Here is a 19915-nt window from a genome sequence, read left to right as displayed (position 1 = left end):
TTAAACCCCACCCCCCAAAAGTAAAAAAAACCCCTCCAAAAAAAAAAAAAAAAAAAAAAAGTTTCAGGAGGAAAAAAATAACACAAAAACTGTTTTTCTTGAAATTAAAAAAATGAATTAAAAATACCTATTTGATGACTGCAGTAAGCTATATAGCCCCAGCCAGGTGCTACTTTATAGTATGTTCATGCTACTCACTGAGGTTTATGGCTAACGTCACACATGTGTTCATGGATATGTATGTATCAGCTGCACTTGCTATTAAAAATATTTAGATTAGTTAAGTTCTTTAGTGAATCAGTAAAATGGGGGGGAAAGGCATAGAAAGCAACCATGGATACCAGAGACAGTGTGGGAGGAGGGTGGGACACGGCAGAGAGTGAGAGATAGGGAATCAAGGATTGGGGGAAAAAGCAAAACATACAGGAAACAAGAAATGGAAAATAATTTGTTGATGATAACGCGTATGTTGATGTGTTTGATTGAGCCAATATACAGTGTACTCTGGATGGAAAAAATAAGAAAATTTCAAATGAAAGAAAGCAGAGAGGGCTCAGGGCCAGCAGATGATGTAGCTGTTACTTTGCTGGACTCATACATGGCTGACCATGGTTTCAGAAGGTCATGCTGGGTGTGTGTACATGCGTGCCCAAGATCCTGGGAGGAGAATGGAGAATGGATTGCAACATGGCCCCCCCTCTCCTGCAGGTGATTTCTCGCTTTCCCTCTTACCGTCTCTGTCCCTGCCTCTCTCTCGCTCTGGCAAGTGCACATGTCCTATGGCAAAAAAAAAAACAAAAAAAACAAACAAACAAACAAACAAAAAAAAACCTCTTTAAAAAAAAAAAAGAAAGAAAGAAAGAAAGAAAAACACACCAGGTGCATGTGCATGCATGCCCAAGATTCCGAGAGAATAGAGGAGAACAGATTGTGGCATGGCCATTCCTGGGGGAGGGGGCGATTTCTCACTTTCCCTCTCTCTGTGTCTCTTTCTACTGAATGCACGAGCCCTATAGCAAAAACTTGAAAAAACAAAAAGTGTGTTATGTCCAGCCCATGCTAGGGAAGTGCTTGTCTACAGGACCTAAACGTTTAGTCACTTGGTGACCGTCCCTGCTCTCCACCCCTCTGCCCACCATTGGGAATGACTTTTCCAGGCAAAAATCAGTTAAGAAAAGCTGTTGGTTCAAATTTCTATTCCCATGGCAGTGCCTGGCTGGGGACTGCCCATACTTATTTCTACACTTTCCCAAGAAGCCAAGCCCTACCTAGGTGCCCTTCTTGTTTTTCTTTTACCTCTTCTTTCTTTCTTTATTTTTTATTTATTTTTTATTGCCAGAGTGTGTGCTCTGACACATATGCATGCAAAAGAGAGAGAGCGCCCCCTCAGTGGGGTGTGATCAGGCCACAGTTCTTTCTCCTTCATTTCTCTGTCCTGCCAGGACTTGGGATGCTGCACACACAGCTCCCTTGTGTGATTTTCAAATAACCAAGGCTAGGATTTGAACCTGGATTGGCCATGTAAGATTAGATTCCAAATACACAGGGTTTAACTCCTGTACTACTGGGCTGACCCCATTCTCTTTCTTTAAGGTAATTTTGAGTATTTCTATTTCAGTCCATTATGTTTTGATTTTCTAGTTTAGTTCTCAGGACCATTTTATTCCAAGCTCTGAGGTTGCTGCTTGGTAGCCTGAAAATACTGATGAGTAAATATTTCGCATCTTGTATATCTTGGAAGCCACCCAAAGAAGCTGTGTGGCTGAAATCAATAAAGATTTTTCTTTTATTGACTCTGGTGGCCATTGGCATAACTACTCTAAAACCTTCAAGGTCAGAATGATTTCTTGATTGTTATGAGAGTGGCAGCTTTGGGGTTTTTCCATAGTCTATATCACAACCAGACTCCAATTCATTTTCTTTTTTAAAAAAGAATTATTTATTTAATATTGTATTTATCATCTTTTTTTTCTTTTTCATTTACTACAAAGCACGTGTGCTTACCACAGAGAGAGAGAGAGAGAAAGAGAGAGAGAGAAAGAGCTAGAGAAAGAGAGAGAGAGGTGAGAAAGCAAGTCTCCAGGTCTGGAGCTCAAATCACAGTCGGCCATGTGGGAGCCCAGAGCCTTAACCACCACCAGGCCATCTGCTAGCCCTCCAATTCATTTTCTAGGTAATCACTGTTACTCTAAGTAGAATGTAAACCAACAAAATAAAATTGCACCTTCATGTGTAGATCGATCACTAAAAGAGATGTTTCTTCAGAAGAATTGTATTTAGTCTTTATTTTATAAGAACTGATATATGGGGACCAACAGGTGGTGTGGTTGTTAAGTCATTGGACTTTGATATGGCTGACCATGGGTCAAGTCCTGGACTGGGTGACTTGCTTCCTCACTGCCCTCTTCCCTACCCCTTGCTGTCCCCTACCCCCATATCTCACTGGTCAAGTTGAATAATAATAGTAATAAATAAAATTAAATTAATAACCCTTTAAAACCCAACAAACTAAAAGAATGCGTGTATGTATATGAAGACAGTATTGTCAAGTTTTGCTTTTTGGAGAATCTGTATTTGTCTGTTTTCTACCAGCAGTTCTGGATGCCTTATTTCTGTCACGGGGTGACGTGAAGTGACAAAGCATTCATCTGACAGAAAGAAGACTGAGTACCCTTCTATGGCTGAGTTCACAATCATTATCTATTTATGCAACTGACAATAATAATCTTTTCAGCCCTCCATTGCTAGTGAAATGTGCTTACATTTACATGCATTTTTTAATTGCCAGAGGGTGCATGTACTGGCACACGTGCGAGGGAGAGAGAGCACACCCACCGATGGGGCATGTTCACGCTGCAATCCTTTTCCCTCCATTTCTCCATCCCGGCAGGCTCCTGCATGTTGCTGCTGGCACTGGGACTCAAACTTTGGCTAGCCTTGTGGGATCTGCAGAGTGCTTAACCACTGTGCTATAGGGGGGCCGCTCCCAGATCTTATTTGAAGGTCTGTGCTGATGAAACAGACTGCTGTTGCAGATGACCTATTTCATGAGGCACTTCATATAGCATTTCTTGTCTCATTTGGACCTGTGCGCATTTCTTTCAAATTCGTCACTCTGTAAATGACCACATTTTCCCCAGAAAGTCACCGCGCTGAAACATTCCTACCCCCTGACAGCTAGTTGTAGGAGCCAAGCAATTGTTAGTGGCACTCATCTGCTAGATCACTAGGCACTCGGGAAACACATCCCCGCTAAGTTAAGAATTCTTTCTTTCCAATGAACATTAGTCCACAGCATTGCTAAAATAATCTAACTTATTTATTGCGGGTAATTACTGTTCTATCTACATCACTGCATGATATAGAATTATAATGAAAGTAGTGGCCAGCCGGTTAAGTTTCTGGACTTCCACATGGCCGACCGCAGTTTGAGTCCTGGACTTGGTGGCTTGCTTTCTCACTTTCCTTCTCTCTCTCCGGTGAGCACATGTGCCCTGTAGCAAGCTAAAACAATTAAATAAATAAATAAATAAATAATAAATAAATAAATTTCTAAAATAATAAAAGTAACACCAACCAACACCGCTGGTTAGTTTTATATGTTAACTCGATTAGGCTAAGGGACAACCAGATGATGTTATGGTTTGTCCTCCAAAGTTTCACTTCTGGAGTTTGGCCTTTTTTTTTTTTTTTTTAGAGAGAGATTTTTGCTATAGAGCATGTGTACTTGCCGGAGAGACAGAGGGAAAAAGAGAGACAGAGGCAAGAAATCATCCCCCCTGCTAGAAGGATGGCTGTGCCGCAATCCCTTTTCTTCTATTCTCCTTTCAGAATTTTGGGCATGCACGCTCATGTGCCCGGTGTGAGGTTAAGCTGCTGGGTCTGGGACTCAACCACAGTCGACTGCGTGGGAGTCCAGCGACGTAACTTTACACTCTCTGCTTGTCCCCTTGATCTTTAGTTCTGGAGAGGTTTTTCCTATGGCACCTGTGGTAGCCTGAATTTTCTAGAAAACAGAGGCAAAGCTTGCATGTGAGTCCTTTGTTAGGAGACATAGTCCTGGAGCAGCAAGGTTGAGAAGAGGGAAGTGAGGCAAGCATGGAAGGAAAGAAAACCAGCTGGTTGTTTGGTTGGATAGAATACTTCAAACCAATTTGTTGAAAGCAGAAGTGGGAAGGAATCTTTCTGCTAGCTCCTTCTTGTATCTTGAATCTCATTGGTTAACATTCTCCCTATCCTGGGTCAGGTCCCAGGTTTTACAGGACTTCCCGAGTCCCTGGGTGAAGAGCTGAAGTCTGATGGAGGCAGGGCTAGAGCTAGCCCTCCCCTTAGGGAAGGCAGGGGCTGCCTTTGGGGACAGAGCTGGTGATGGTGGCTGCAGACAAGACTGACAACAAAGCAAGCAGCAAGAAGCCCAAGAGGCCCAAGAGGAGGTGGAGATGAAGAGAGCTGGAGAAGCCCAGACAGACGGGCCTGTGACAACACCTGTCTCAGTGACGGCAGTGCAGGGGAGTGAGGGACAGATGGCTTGACAGGGAAGATGCACAGGAACAAGAGGTGGGAGGAGATTAGCTGCCTAGGGGAAGGCTAGTGTCCACTTGAAGAGAAGGGTGGAATATGCTGGGAATGGCAAAGGAAGGGAAATAGAATATTCCACTCCAATTGTTTTTCTTTCTTTCCTCCTTCCTTCTCATCTTTCTTCCTTTTTGGTCAAGGAAATCAGTATTTCAGAGCTAAAGTTCAGTACTTCTTTCTTTTTCTTTTTTCTTAAGAATTATTTCCTTTTTTTCCATAAGAATTATTTTATGTAACTTTATTTATTTATTTATTTATTTTAATTTGACCAGAGAGGGACAGAGTGAAAGAGAGAGAAAAGGCACATGAGAAAGCAAGCCACCAGGTCCTGGACTCTAGCTGCGGTCAGCCATATGGGAGTCCAGTGCCCTTAACCACCATACCACCTGCCAGCCCCTTGACTGCATTTCTAATGTAACTTTTTTCCTTTAAGTTAGTAATTGCCTGCTTGAAGCATTTTTCGTCTTTTGTTTTCTTTCAATTTCTGCTAGAGGGTGCAAGCATTCACCTGAGGTGTGGGGGACAGTGAGAAAATACTCTCCATGGGGAATGGCCACACTGCAATCCATTCTTCTCCATTTCTACTTTTGGGACTTTGGGCAAGCATACATATGTGCCCACACAGTTGGACATGTTGGATGGCTGGATCCAGCTCCTTAACCATCATGCCAAGGACTGGCCCCTTTAAAAAAATTATTTTTCATAAGGTGCATGCACTCACTAGAGATGTGAGAGACAGAGATACAGAGAGAAGGAAAAGGAAAAATGTATGCTCCCCACACCAGGGATAGCCATGTCTCAATCTCTTTTCTTCCCTTCTCGTCTCATGATTTTGGGCATTCATGCACAAGTGTTGCCAAGTCAGTACCAAAACTGTTTTTAGCCATGTGGGAGTCTAGCACCTTAACTATCATGCCACCTGCTGACTCCTCTAATTTTTTATCTTTAAAATCCATTTGTGTGTGTGTGTGTGTGTGTGTGTGTGTGTGTGTTTAATTGCTTGTTCATGTCCTCTATTGTGTTGTTGAGCTCTTTTTTACTGTCTTTCTTTCTCTCCCTTATTTTTTTAGTTGCCTGAAGGTGCATGCCTGAGCTCTTTCTTACTGTCTTTCTTTCTTATTTTTTTAGTTGCCTGAAGGTGCATGCATTTGCCAGAAACAGAAATAAAGAGCACTTCCCCATTTGGTTTGTGGTCACACCATGATACTTTTTCCTCCATTTCTCCATCCCACACGATTATTATTATTATTATTTTTAGCTGCCAAGGCTGAGATTTGAACCCTGGCTAGGCGTATGGGATCCAGCTCTCTGTGCACAGAGCTTACCATTGTATTTTAGGGCTGGCCCCCTTACTAATTTATGAAAGTTTCTTTATATACTAAAACATTAACCTAAAACAGAAACCAGCAGATGGTGTAATGGTTACGTTGCTGGACTCCCCTGTAGTCGACCGCAGTTCAGATCTCAGATTCAGTGGCTTAAAACTCATACTAGGCGCGAGTGCATGAGTGCATGCCCAAGATCTCGAGAGAAGAATGGAGCAGAAGAGATTGTGGTGTGACCTTCCCCCATGGGCAGTGATTTCTCACTTTCTGTCTCTCTGTCTGTCTCTGTCTCTTCGACAAGTGCACACACCCTATAGCAAAAATCTCTCTTAAAATAATTCACCTAAAACAAACAAACAAACAGAAGCTCTTCTATCGGGAAATTGGAGATGGCAAGTTATTAGTGTATAACTAGATTTCTTTCTGATATCTATGAAGGGAATGTTAGCTTTTTACTGTGCCCTGTTGTTAACATTCAATTCTAGGGACCAGCAGTTAGCATAATGGCTATGTCACTGGACTCCCATGTAGTTGACCACAGTTCGCGTCCCGGACCCGGTGGCTTAAACTCACGCCGGGCGCGTGTGCGTGCGTGCCCAAGATCCTGAGAGGAGAACAGAGGAGAAGGAATTGTGGCGTGGCCATCCCCCCTGGGCAGTGATTTCTTGCTTTCTGTCTCTCTGTCTCTCTCTCTCTGTCTATCTGGCGAGCGCACGCGCCCTATAGCAAAAACCTCTCAAAAAAACAACAACAACAACAACAACAACAAAAAACGTTCAATTCTAATCTTCCCAAACGTTCTCAACTCAATCATTTCTCTAAACATTCTTTTAATGCTTACATATTCAATTTCCCATGAATGGGTCAGCAGGTGGTATGATGGTTAAGGCACTGGATCCCACATGACTGACTCTGTGATTCAAGTCCCGGACTTGGCAGCTTCAGAAATCACTCTGGGTTCATGTGCATACGTGCCCCAAATCCTGAGACAATGGAGAATGGACTGCAACATGCCATCTCTTTACACCCAGGGTTGATTTCTCACTTTCTCTCTGTGTTTCTCTCTGGCTAGTGTACATGCCCTATAGCAAAACAAACAAACAAACAAACAAAAACAAAAACAAAATCCATGAATAAGCAGTTCAAAGACAGAAATACAGACATAGAAGGGCTAGCATCTTTTTGGTTTCTGGAGCAGTTGTAACATATTTTTAAAGGACTTACCACAAGCCAAGATTTTTTAAAAATTCACATTTAATCATTGTACGGCTTTACAGTGTACAATATGGTTTTTCAAAGTATGCATGCAATGTATGTCAGTCAATCAAAGATATTACCATATATGCCATTCTCCACAGATAACTTTCTGTCCTTGTCTGCTAAATGTTTTTTTCCCTGAGCCCCTCCCTCCTATCCCCCTCCTTACAGATATTATAGGAGATCCCTTTTGAGATGCTATTACTGTGTAGTAATAGTTCTATTTGGGGCATGGATCACAACGGTTAAAATCTCAAATCTTGGGACCAGCAAGTAGCATGATGTTTACAGTGTTGGGATCCCCCATGGCCCATGATGGTTTGAGACCTGGACCTGGAGGCTTACTTTCTCTCTTTCTCTCTCTGTTTTTCTCTCTGGGGAGTACACATATCCTATAGCACATTACATAATAATAATAAATAAAATTAAACAATCGAAAAAATCTCGAATCTTTTTCCTTACTGTGTTCATGATTTTATGATTCTGGCCTGATAACAAATCTCAATGTATTGTTCCATCTCTCAGTGGAATATAAGACCTCACTTGACTTACAGGTAAGTTTAGTCTCTATGGTATCTCAGAAATAATAGGAATTGTAGGCTGAGGTAAGTGTTACACTTCAGACTACTGCCACTGCATATAAATTTTCATTGTAAACAGTTGCAAACCACTCAGCTAATTTTTGTATATAATTCTGTTCAAAGAATGAGTCCTCTCATTCTTGAGGGAAATAAAACATTCCAAAGCAAATACATTTAAATATGAATTCAGAAATCACTTTAAAGAACAATAGACAGAAAAATTGCATTTCAGATTAGCTGTCAGTTGAGTCTCACATTGTCAATAATTTCTTGGAAGAGCCCAAGACGTGCTCCATTTTCTTCTTTTTATTTATAAATTCAATTTTGACACTGAATTAGGTATGCCGGTTCTCCTGTTTCACTGGCTAATTTATTTATTTCTCTAGAGTGAATGACAAGAAGGAAGGGCTAGATTCCAGAGGCCCATGGCCTCAGAATAAAACAAAACAAAACAACTTTTGTGCGTCTTACAGGTGCCAGATCTACTTAGTCCCAGCATCTTCAGCGTATATAACATTTTGAAGCTCTGTTCTGTTTTTTATTTCTCTGTTCAATGGGAAACTAGCTTTTAGGGAACTCCCATCCAAAAAGTCAACAAATGTTCCCTCCCTCTATTTCTTTGCAGCAAGCAAGTTCGTCTGCTGGGTTTTGTGCTTATTTGGCAGAGTGATGGTAAGATAAAAATCTGATCAGTGATACAGGATACCCAAGGCACTGTGGACAGACTTGAATGTTTGCTGAGGGACAGTTACATTCTCGTCACCTTGTGTTCTTGACACAGTGTTAGGTGTGAACATTTTCGCTGAACTCTTGCAACAGCTTCCTCAAAGTAGATGAGAAATCTGAAGGTCAGAAAGTGAGAGCTGGTCCAGCCCCATGACCCAGTGGTTAAGGGAACCAGTGCCATGTAGCTGACTACATGGTTTGAACCCTGGCTCCAGCGGCTTAAAAAACACGGTGGGCACATGTGCATGCATGCCCCAAATCCCAACAGGATGGAGAAATGAAGAAGGGAATTTGGTTATGACCACACTCTACTGGAGTGTGCTTTCCCCCTCTCTTTTCTCTGTCTCTCCCTGGTGAGTGCACATGCCTTCTGGCAAATAAAATTTAAAAAGAAAAAGAAAATGAGAGTTCCTTGCTGGAGGCCTACAACTGGTAGATGTACTTTTCCGCTGTTCCCTGACTCCCACGCAGTGCTTCAGCCACACTGAACTACAGGCTGTTTATTAAGCTGGTAATTATTATCCAAGTGTCTCTGGTTAGTTTGGGGCACAACAATCAGCCTGATAGGAATATACGTCATGTAAGTTTTCATGAAGTTGATGAAAGTGATGTAGAAATGCGAGAATCATAAACAAACACTGAGTCAACCAGATAATAGTTACAGGATGAAATTAACCAGGATGAAAACTAACAGAATCTTTTTTATAATGAGTATTAATTTTATTATTATTTTTAACTTGCTATAGTGCATGTGTGCTCATCAGAGAATGAGAAAGTTAGAAAGCAAGCCACCAGGTCTGGAACTCGAATCAAAGTTGACCATGTGGGAGTCCAGAGCCTTAACCACCAAGGCACCTTCTGGCCCTCATAACTGAATCTTTAAAAGAGAAATTTTTGACAACCACAGGTTAAGGGAGGCCATTAAGAAAAATGACATATTTGACAAATGTACTATTGGTCAAGGTTTTATAAAAAGTAGACCTCACACTTTAAATCAACACTAACATTTTTTGTTCTAGAAATTAGAGCAGAATGGGCTAGTCTGTGGCTTGGTGCTTAAAACAACTGGATTCCACATGGCCAATAACTTAGTTCAAGTCCCAGACCTGGCAGCTTGTAAAACATGCCAGACAGGGACCAGCAGTTAGTGTAATGGCTATGTCACTGGACTCCCACGTAATTAACTGCGGTTCACGTCCCGGACCCGGTGGCTTAAAACTCACGCTGGGTGCGTGTGCGTGCGTGCCCAAGATCCCGAGAGGAGAATGGAGGAGAAGGGATTGTGGCATAGCCGTCCAAGACTTGAACTGTGGTCTACTCTGTGGGAGTCTAGCAATATAACCATTCCTCAATATGCTGGTCCCATTAATTTAGCTTTTATTTGTATTTTCATAATGATTAATGATATTAAGAATTTTAGACACATATGCATGTGTTCTTTTTTTTTTTTTTTTTTGAGAGATTTTCACTGTAGGGCGCGTGCGCTCGGCAGACAGACAGAGAGAGACATAGAGACAGAAAGCGAGAAATCACCCCCCGGGGGGATGGTCACGCCGCAATCCCTTCTCCTCCATTCTCCTCTCGGGATCTTGGGCACGCACGCACACGCGCCCGGCGTGAGTTTTAAGTCACCGGGTCCGGGACGCGAACCGCAGTCGACTACGTGGGAGTCCAGCGATATAGCCATTACGCTAACTGCTGGTTCCCATATGCATGTGTTCTTAACATCCCAAAAAGAGGGAGAAATGGAGAAGAGGTTGTGGTGTGATCATTTTCCCATGGGAGGGCTTTCTCACTTTCTCTCTCCCTTTTTCTCTCTCTGGCAAGCACATGTGCTCTTTAGCAAATTAAAAAAAAAAATAAAGCAGATGTGAAATTATTACCTATTTTTGTTACCTATATATAGCAATGTATGTTGTTTTTCATAATGTTTCTTTTAATTTTCAAGAAGGGTTTATTTATTTATTCTATCAATGAGATCCAGAGACACAGAAAGAGAGAGATAACACCTCCAACAGGATCTTGATACCATGCATGAACACATGCCCAGCATCCTCTGGGAGGTATCCAGACTTGAACCAGCAACCTTCCTAAAATGTGAAATGTCTTGCAGAGCATCAGATTTTGCTGCACCACCATCTGGTCTCTCTTTTTTACTTTCTTTTTTTTTTAATTAAATTTAATTTATTATTATTATTGCATTTGAATATATATAGAGAGGGAAAGTGAGAAAGCAAGCCACCAGGTCCAGGATTCAAGCTGTGGTCGGCCATGTGGGAGTCCAGCACCTGAACCACCATACTACCTGCCAGTTCCCCCTCTTTTGCTTTCTAAGATAAAATTCTGATCAGTTTTTTTCCATGCCTTATCTGAAATTTTTGTTTTTGATTCTCCTTAGCCACAATAGTGACTGTGAGACCTCTAGTTCTTTGTCATGTTATTTCATACTTCTGGTCCTGTGCCCATGGTGTTCCATCTGCCTGCAGGACCTTCCTCTGTTCATCTTCAGGAAAGCACCTTTGCTGCTCTCAATCTTTGATATGAATTCTTGTGATACTGAACTTTTCCTGCCCCTAAGCCATCTTCCTACTGTGTTCCCATAATGCCTTGCGCATACCTCCATAGCAATTACCTTCTACATGCCGTGGGTTGTTGACATGTATCTCACCTTCTGATCTATAACCATCTGCTCAAGGGCAAGTTCATCTCTCATCCACTAGTTATCTCCAATGTCTAATGCCTCACTTGGTACAAAGTAACTGTTCAGTGAATATTTGTCCAATAGATAAATATAGGAGGAAATATATGACTTAACGGGAGTCAGTCACAAATGAAGCAATAATTATTTGATACTGGAAGCTAGTTTTCCACGGTAGTTAAGAGCACAGACTCAGACACAGTTTGGTTGGATTGGAAGCCATGCTTGATCACTTGGTAGCTTTGTAGCAAGGGACAAATTATTTAACCTCTTTGAGCCCAGTATGTTTCCTTGACTGATAAGAGAAATTGCCTCAAGATGTTCTAAAGGATTCAATGAGATAATGCATGTGAATATTTAGAATAGTGTTTATCACATAGAAAGGGCTTTATACATTTTGGCTTTTGTTATTATCAATATGAGCTGGAGTAGACTGGGAGATCTGAAGACCCATGTGAAGGACTGCTTCCTTCTTTTGTTTTTATAAACAATGAAAAGCACAGAGCAGTGGTCCAGTGCGGTAATCACTAACCATGATTGGTGAAAGTTATACTGAAACACATTCAAACTAATTAAAATAGAAAATTCTGTGTTTCAAGTGCTCAATAGTCAATTATGGTTAATGGCCCACATATTGGACATCACAAATGCAGAATATTTCCACCATCATGGAAAGTTCTATTGGGCATCTCTGAAAGTTACTTGTGAATTTTATAAGTAATGGATTAAAAAGTAACAAAATGCACCAAAAAAATTTTTTTTAAGTTTTTATATAAGATGTGTGCACTTGCTGCAGAAGGAGAGAGAGAGAGAGAGAGAGAGAAGGAAAGAATGAATGAACACATTAGGGGGATGGCCACACCACACTCCTTTCTCCATTCTCTTCTAGATTTTGGGCATGCTTGCATATGCACCATGCATGCACATACACCCAGTGTGTTTTTCAAGCTGCCAGGTCTGGGACCAGAACCACTCAGTCAGCCATTTGGAATCCAGTCCTTTAACCTCCATGCCACTTGCTGGCCCATCTTCTTCTTTTTTTAAAAATTTATTTGTCAGAAGGTGTGTGTGCTCACCCAAGAGAGAAAGAGGGAGAGAGAAGCAGAGTAAGAAAGCGACCTCTGTGGCACATGAGTCATGGTACAATCCTTCCTCCTCTATTTCTCTCTCCTTTCAAGAGTTTAGGCATGCACACCATGCCATTGTGTTTTTCAAACCACCGGGTCCAGGAATCAAATGAAGCAGTTGGTCTTGTGGAATCCATTTCTCTTCACCACCATGCTACTCACTGGGCTTGCAAAAGGAATTCTGTTTTGTTTTTACAGTAGTGGTGGCATTGCTGGAATGTTATGCAATTATGTTGAAGGATAGTGCCTGTGGTCTTAGGTCTTATGGTTTCCCATCTACTTATCAAGTAATCTTTTATGTCCCAACAGAAATGGCACATTCCGTGGGGCCTCCCTATTTTCCTACAGCTGGAAGGAGTCATTCAGAGCCCTCAACCTATACTTCTCAGACTTTGCAGTTTTTATTCCCCTTCCTTCCCCCGACTGGTTGGCTGCTGCTTGACTTCAGGGTCACGTTGTGTTTACCTTCATTCTCTCACTGCCTAGTGTCTGGAAAGTGTTGAGGAGCCTCACTGCATTGACCTGCTACCGGTCAGGTTTGTCTGTCTCAATAACCTATTTACCACCCCACAATTTACTGCCACATGTTTAATCCTGACATCACTGATTTGATTAGAGGATATCCACAGTACCAGAGCCTCTGATTTTTCTTCCCCGTAATATCTATGCATGCTGATGACAGATTAATGAAATTGGATGTCCCAGTGACTCAAATTCCCTTTGTCATCCCTCCCAACTCCCCACCAGAGTTTTATTCCACTAAGTAATATTCAGTCTACTGATAAAATTCCATGTGTAACTTTAAGAATTATTTTATTTAACTTTCATTTATTTTTATTTATTTATTTTAATTTGACGCAGTGAGAGAGGGAAAGTGAGAAATCAAGCTGCCAGGTTTAGGATTTGAACCATGGCCAGTCATGTGGGAGTCCAGTGCCCTTAACAGCCATGCCACCCGTCAGCCCCATCAAGAAACTACTTTTAATGACAATGAGTTGATTAATCAAAATAGGGCCCCAAATCAGAAAGAGTGGCTATCCCAATTGTTGGGGACTTTAGAATACTACTTAGATTACTAGTTATTTATCTCCTAATGCCCGACAATTGAAGGATCCGTATGAATTCATTCCATTTTTGTTTAGCAAATATTTTACACTTAATGTCTTCAAAGCTCTGACATATGCTAGAGGTGCACAGGGAACATGACAGACATGGCCCCTGTCATCATAGAGCTGAGTGTAGTAGGAATGAGAAGATGCAGATGGCAGGTTCTGGGAGTTCTCGTGGAGAAGGGCAGTGTGGTCTGGTACACGTTGGAGGGGTTCTTACCAGTGGTGCAGGCAGGGTAAGGAAATGATACTTAAATTAAAACTAGAAGGGCCATTAGGTGGCATGGTGTTTAAGGCATTGGACTCCCACATGGCTGACTGTGGTTTGAGTCCCAGACCTAGCAGCTTGCTTTCTCACTTTCCCTCTGTCCCTGGTGGGCATACATGCCCTAAGGTAAATTTAAAAATAATAATGATGATGATTAATATTAAATAATTATTTTTTAAAAACACAACTAAAATTAAAACTAGAATAGAAATTAACTAGAATATGTGTCCACACAGCAGAGGCAGGGGGCTATGGACTGGTTTGGGAAGAGTTCCAGGAAGACAGACTATGAACAAGGAGAACCTGAAGACAAAGACAAACACGGGATGCCTCCAGAAGAGGTACACCCTTCCCTCAAATGACTCCAGTTCTGCAAAGGAATTCATGGTTATTTGACATTGCAGGCTCCTTTGATTATAGTAGGTCAAGATAGTCAGAAGGGATGATGTGTTGGCAGAGTTCCTATCAATTCCTTATTTTCAGTATTTGTTCATTTCATGCTTATCACATGTCAAGTGGTAGTAAGAATTCTATTAAGAAACTCCTCAAGTGCCCCAAATAGACTGAAGATGTTACATAATAAATGGAAGTTCATGATTTTTCTATATTCAGAAGATTTTTGTTCCAGTGGAACTCACATCTTATTGATGGACATGGTAATTAAGAGTAGAATACCAGAATTTGGTTTCCAGTAAGTCATGTCTAAAATGTGACCCTGGGACCAGCAGTTAGCATAATGGCTATGTCGCTGGACTCCCACGTAGTCGACCATGGTTCGAGTCCCAGGCCCGGTGGCTTAAACTCACGCTAGGCCCTTGTGCATGTGTGCCCAAGATCCCGAGAGGAAAATGGAGGAGAAGGGATTGTGGCATGGCCATCCCCTCTGGGGGGTGATTTCTCGCTTTCTATCTTTCTGTCTCTCTCTGTTTGTCTGGCGAGCGCACACACCCTATAGCAGGCGAGCGCCCACCCCCTATAGCAAAAACCCCCCCAAAAAAAAAAAAAAAAAATCTTAAAATGTGACCCTAGCAGTATTTACTAAAAAAGGTATACTTCTCGCGCCTTGCTGCTGATCATGAAGAGATGGAAGCTCAGATGCGTTCTAGATTCAGCTCTGCCTGGAACCCATAATCATCGTCGAGGAAGGCAATGTAACTGGAGGTGTCGTGGATGTTAAGACTGCTTCCCTAGAGGGGCTGACAGGTGGTGTGATGGTTACAGACACTGGACTCCTACATGGCCAACCGTAATTTGAGTCCTGGACCTGGTGGCTTGCTTTCTCCCTCTCCTTCTCTCTCTCTGTCCCTTTCCGATCACATTAAAATAAATCAATAAAGTTAAAAAAAAAAAAAAAGTCTGCTTTCCTGGAGGTGCTGAAGACCCCAGAGTCCACGATAGTCTAGCACATGGGGTCCTCAAGGCTATCAGACTTAGATAAGCACCAAGTCCATCTATGTGTGCTTGCATCCCACCACAATGGCCCATTGTCAAGTTGAGGGAGGCCCTTTGTACTGAACACCATGTCAAGCTAATTAAGGTTGATGACAATCAGAAACTAAGGGAACAGGGAGGCCTCTGTAAAGCTGACCAAGAAGGAAAACATGGTAGAGAGGTTGGTTGCAGTTGTGTGGTAGTTGACTGTGGCAAAGGTTCTTAGGCCATAAAACATCATAGAAGAGTACTTCAGGGAACCAGTAGGTGACATAATGTCTATGTTGCTGGACTTCTACATGGCCAACTGCAGTTTGAGTCCTGGACCCGGAAAAACATGCCAGACACATGTACATGTATGCTCAAGATCATGGGAGGAGAAGGGAGGAGGAATTGTGGTGTGATGATTTCTCACTTTTCTTCTCACTGTATCTGTCTTTTGCTGTCTCTGACGAGGGCACATGTCCTAAGGCAAAAAACTCTTAAAAAAACCCAAATACTACAAATATGAGAGATAAACAAACAAAACACTTGGCTCTAATTTTTTAAAAAAGGGATCTAAGTTTGTGAACCTCCACTCTTTTTATTTTAAATAATAATTTATTTATTTTATTTTATTTGTTATTATTGTTGTTATTATTATTATTTAATTTGACCAGAGAGAAAGAAAGGGAAGGTGAGAAAGTAAGCCACCAGGTCCAGGACTTGAATCGTCGTTAGCCAGGTGAGAGTCCATGCCATCTGCTGCTCCCCCTCCGTTTCATTGAAGTGGTTCTGTATTATAGTGCTTCTGGAACCAAGCTAACTTCATAAGAACTGCCCAGAGTTTTGCTTTTGATTTTAATTATTAACTAAATTCCACATTTTATTTGAATTTCACTAGTTTTTCCACCCATATCCTTTTCCTTCCAGGATCCTATCCAGAATGCCCCACTACATTTAATGATCATGTTCCTTTGGCCTCTCTGGTCTGTTACAGTTTCTTAGAGCTTGCTTGTTTTCTCATGACCTTGATAGTTTTGAAGGGTCCTTGTCAGGAGTGTTGTCTTGAGGGTAGAATGTCTTTCAATTTGGACAAATCCAAATTGTCCTATGTTTTTCTCATGATTAGACTTGAGAAATGGACTTGGAGAAGTAAAGTAGCCTTAAAAGCAAGTTTTTATTTTATTTTATTTTTTTTGGCTATAGGGCACATACACTCACCAGAGAGAGGGAGAAAGATATCATGGGGTTCGGGCAGAATGGCCACTCCACAATCCCTTCTCCTTCACTCTCCTCTCAGGATTTTGGGCACACACGCACACATCCCCACTGTGATTCTCAGGCCGCCGGGTCTGGGGATTGACCTGCAAAGCTGGCCATGTAGATCCAGCACCTTAACTTCCATGCCAACTGCTGGGTCTTTCTTGTTGATTTGTTAGAGCCATTTTATATATTAAGAAGCCAAATATACCCTTGCTTTCTATGTTGTACATAGTTTTCCAGAACATGCATTAAGAAAAAATTTTCCCAGGTGACTCTGATGACATCAGCTGGGGAACCTCTACTAGGGAACTGTACATCAATCAGGATTAATATGGCTTATGTGCAAACTGCCTCCAATAATAAGGTAACAGCTACCTACCAGGCATGTCCTGAAGTTAACAAAAATACCCGTCCAAAATTCTCTTAGCCTCTAAGAGTAGCGATTCCCAACATTAAACTTCTTCCCTTTGTGGGGTAAGGCAGGGTTACCAGGGAGATGGCAGCACAGGGACTCATTATTGTGCAGGGGCCCTCCCCCACATCCCTAGGGTTGGATACAGAACAGACTGGGAGACTCCCTCAGCACATGCCACGGGACATGTGCTAAGTCATAGGTTGAAAGTTCTGGCTATCTAATAAGCACCACATCCTGAGGGCAGCTCTCCCTTTTCTGGGGGATTTCTCCTCCCTTTTCTGTCTTCTACACTCCGGGCCCTAAAGCTCTGTAAAAGCAAGATGGATAAACCGCGAACAGTCCAGCAGAAGAAAGGGATAACATGAAGTACTGTGTGGGAAAGAGGGACACAGAGGATGTCCAGGGGAAGAGGCTCTTCCTCCACAGAAGGGAGCTACCACTGGGTGCTTAGGCCCCTCAGTAGTGAGAGGAACCCAGGAAGGGCAAGGTGGTGGGAGAGGGTCAGGGGAGTGACTCCAGACTCTCAGCCTCTGTGTGATCTCCACGATGGGTAGAAGTATTCAGCTGAATGTAAAATGCAAGAATTGTTTCCTGCCAAACTTTGGGCTCTGTGTGTGTGTCACTGGCTAACTGGAAGGCCCTGGGCCCCAACCCCTCCTTCCATGATGGTTGAGTAGAAGGTTGAGACTGCATTCTGGAATTGGACCGAGACTGAGGAATTAAGGCATTATAGACAGAAAAGGTTAAACCAGTGGTTCTCAAAGGCTGGTCTTCAGACCAGCAACATCAGCATTTTTAAGCTAGAAAGGTACATTCTGGGACTCTTCCCTTGAGCTACTGAACTAGAAACTATGAGGTCAGGCCTAGCAGTCTGTTTAATAAATCCTCCAGGTGATTCCAAAACTAAAATTTGAGAACCTCTGCTCTGGTCAGGATCTATGCACATCTGGCATTGTGTCCAAGGGAGGGGAATGGTGCCTGTAAACAAAGCAAAGGCAAAATGAGGCGGGCACTCGAGATATTCTAACTGGCGTAGAGGCACAGGGCACAGCTGCCATCTTGACCGAAACTTCCAGATGAGTGTTTGTTGGGAACATAGTTTTCACTAGAGTGTTGTGTGTGTTTACCAGACAGGTTTCTGAACAAGAGCTCCTGCAGGAGATTCCAGGGAACCAAAGTTTTTCTGCAGAGAAGGAATTTTTAAAGATCAACCCTTATTTGTGGAGATGGGATTTTCAAGGAGAGTTGCATTGTTGTAGAAGGGAGGGCATTCATTTATTTTTGTTTAAACTTAAGCAGAGTAAGACACTGGCGAGCTCACGTGACTTCTCCGTATTTCAGAGTGGAGCTTATTGTGCTTTAGGGTTTCTCTGGTTTCACCCTGTTCCCAAACAATTCTCCCAAGTGAAGTTACAGAACGTGTTAAAAATAACATAACGGGTCTGGCAGGTGACGTGGTGGTTAAAGGCACTGGACTCCCACATGACTGATCACTGTTTAAGTCCTGGACCTGGTGGCTCTCTCTCTCTTGTTAAAATTGAAAGATAATGACAATAAATCAATAATTTGGGGGAAAATAAAACATAATAAGGGGTTGGCCTTGTGGTCTACCGGTTAAGGCATCCATATCCCACACAGCTAACTGTGGTCTGAATCCCGGCCCCAGGAGCTCAAAAAACACACTGAGTGTACATGTACGCATGCTCCAAATCCTGACAGGATGGAGAATGGAGGAGAAGGGATTTCAGCGTGACCATGCCCTATTGGGGATAGGGGCGGGGTGCTTTTTCTCTCTCTGTCTCTGACAAATACTTGTATATAGTAATAATTTTTAAATTTAAAAATAGGGACAACGGTGCATCACTAAAACATGGCACTCTGTGAAGCAGCCGTCCATGGGAAGTTTCCTGGTTCCAGTGCAGAGATCTCTGTGAGAACCCAGGGCTGCCTCTGCCCATGATACAGGGCTGGCTGAAGCTGGGGGTGGAGCACAGTGTCCGAACTCTGTTGGGGTGCTGTCTCTCTCGTTCATGAAGAAATGTATCTATCTCGATGTAATTTTTTCCTAGCCTAGACTAATTCCAGAGCTGGATCATCCTTTCAGCTGTCTCTGTCAGCAAGTAATCTTACTGATGCCGTCCTGTGGTTTACTGCCAAGTCACATTTGTTTTGCAAATGTTTTTGTATAAAATATTTAAGGCTACATCTGACATTAGATCTGTGGAAGCGATTATATTTCCCCTAAATGTCTGATGCGTCCTCTAGGGGTTTGGCCACGGCACTGCCAGTGAGAAAGCTACTGGCCAAAAGCTCAGTACCCTGAGGTCCTGGCAGCTTGTGACCTGACTCAACAGACCTTTGTGTCCTCAGAAAAAGATGCAGCAGACCTAACCATTTTAAGATTTTGTTGTTGTTGTCGTTTGTTTTGCTTTAGATTTTTGTCATAAGATCCATGTGCTCACTAGACAGAGTCAGAGAGAGAGGAGGGAGGAAAGTAAGAAATCACCTCCCAGGGAAGAAGGTTGTGCTGCAATCAATTCTCTCGAGATTTTCAAGCCCTTGGGTGTGGGACTTGACCATGGTTGGCCATGTGATAATCCAGCACCTTAATTACCATGCCAACCGTTGTCCTCAATAATAATAATAATAATCATTATTTTTTGGAGAGGTTTTCGCTACAGGGTGCATGCGCTCACCAGACAGACAAACAGAGACAGAGAGACAGAAAGCGAGAAATCACCCCCCAGGGGGGGATAGTCACGCCGCAATCCCTTCTCCTCTATTCTCCTCTTAGGATCTTGGGCATGCACGCACACACACCTGGTATGAGTTTTAAGCCACCGGGTCTGGGACACGAATCGCGGTAGACTACATGGGAGTCCAGCGACATAGCCATTACGCTAACTGCTGGTTTCCCCCAATAATTATTTTTTAAGTTAAATCTTCTCTATTTATATTTTTTTGTTAGAAGTCACATTCAAAACTCCAAATACTGGGACCAGCAGTTGGTGTAATGGTTATGTCACTAGACTCCCATGTAGTCGACTGCGGTTCAATTCCTGGACCCGGTGGCTTAAACTCATACCAGGCGTGTGTGTGTATGTCCAAGATCCTGATAGGAGAATGGAGGAAAAGGGATTGTGGCGTGGCCATCCCCC

The sequence above is a fragment of the Tupaia chinensis genome, unplaced genomic scaffold (genome assembly GCF_000334495.1).
Source record: "Tupaia chinensis unplaced genomic scaffold, TupChi_1.0 Scaffold000154_1, whole genome shotgun sequence".
In the NCBI taxonomy this organism is placed as follows: domain Eukaryota; kingdom Metazoa; phylum Chordata; class Mammalia; order Scandentia; family Tupaiidae; genus Tupaia; species Tupaia belangeri.
Note: the sequence above shows the minus strand (reverse complement) of the source record.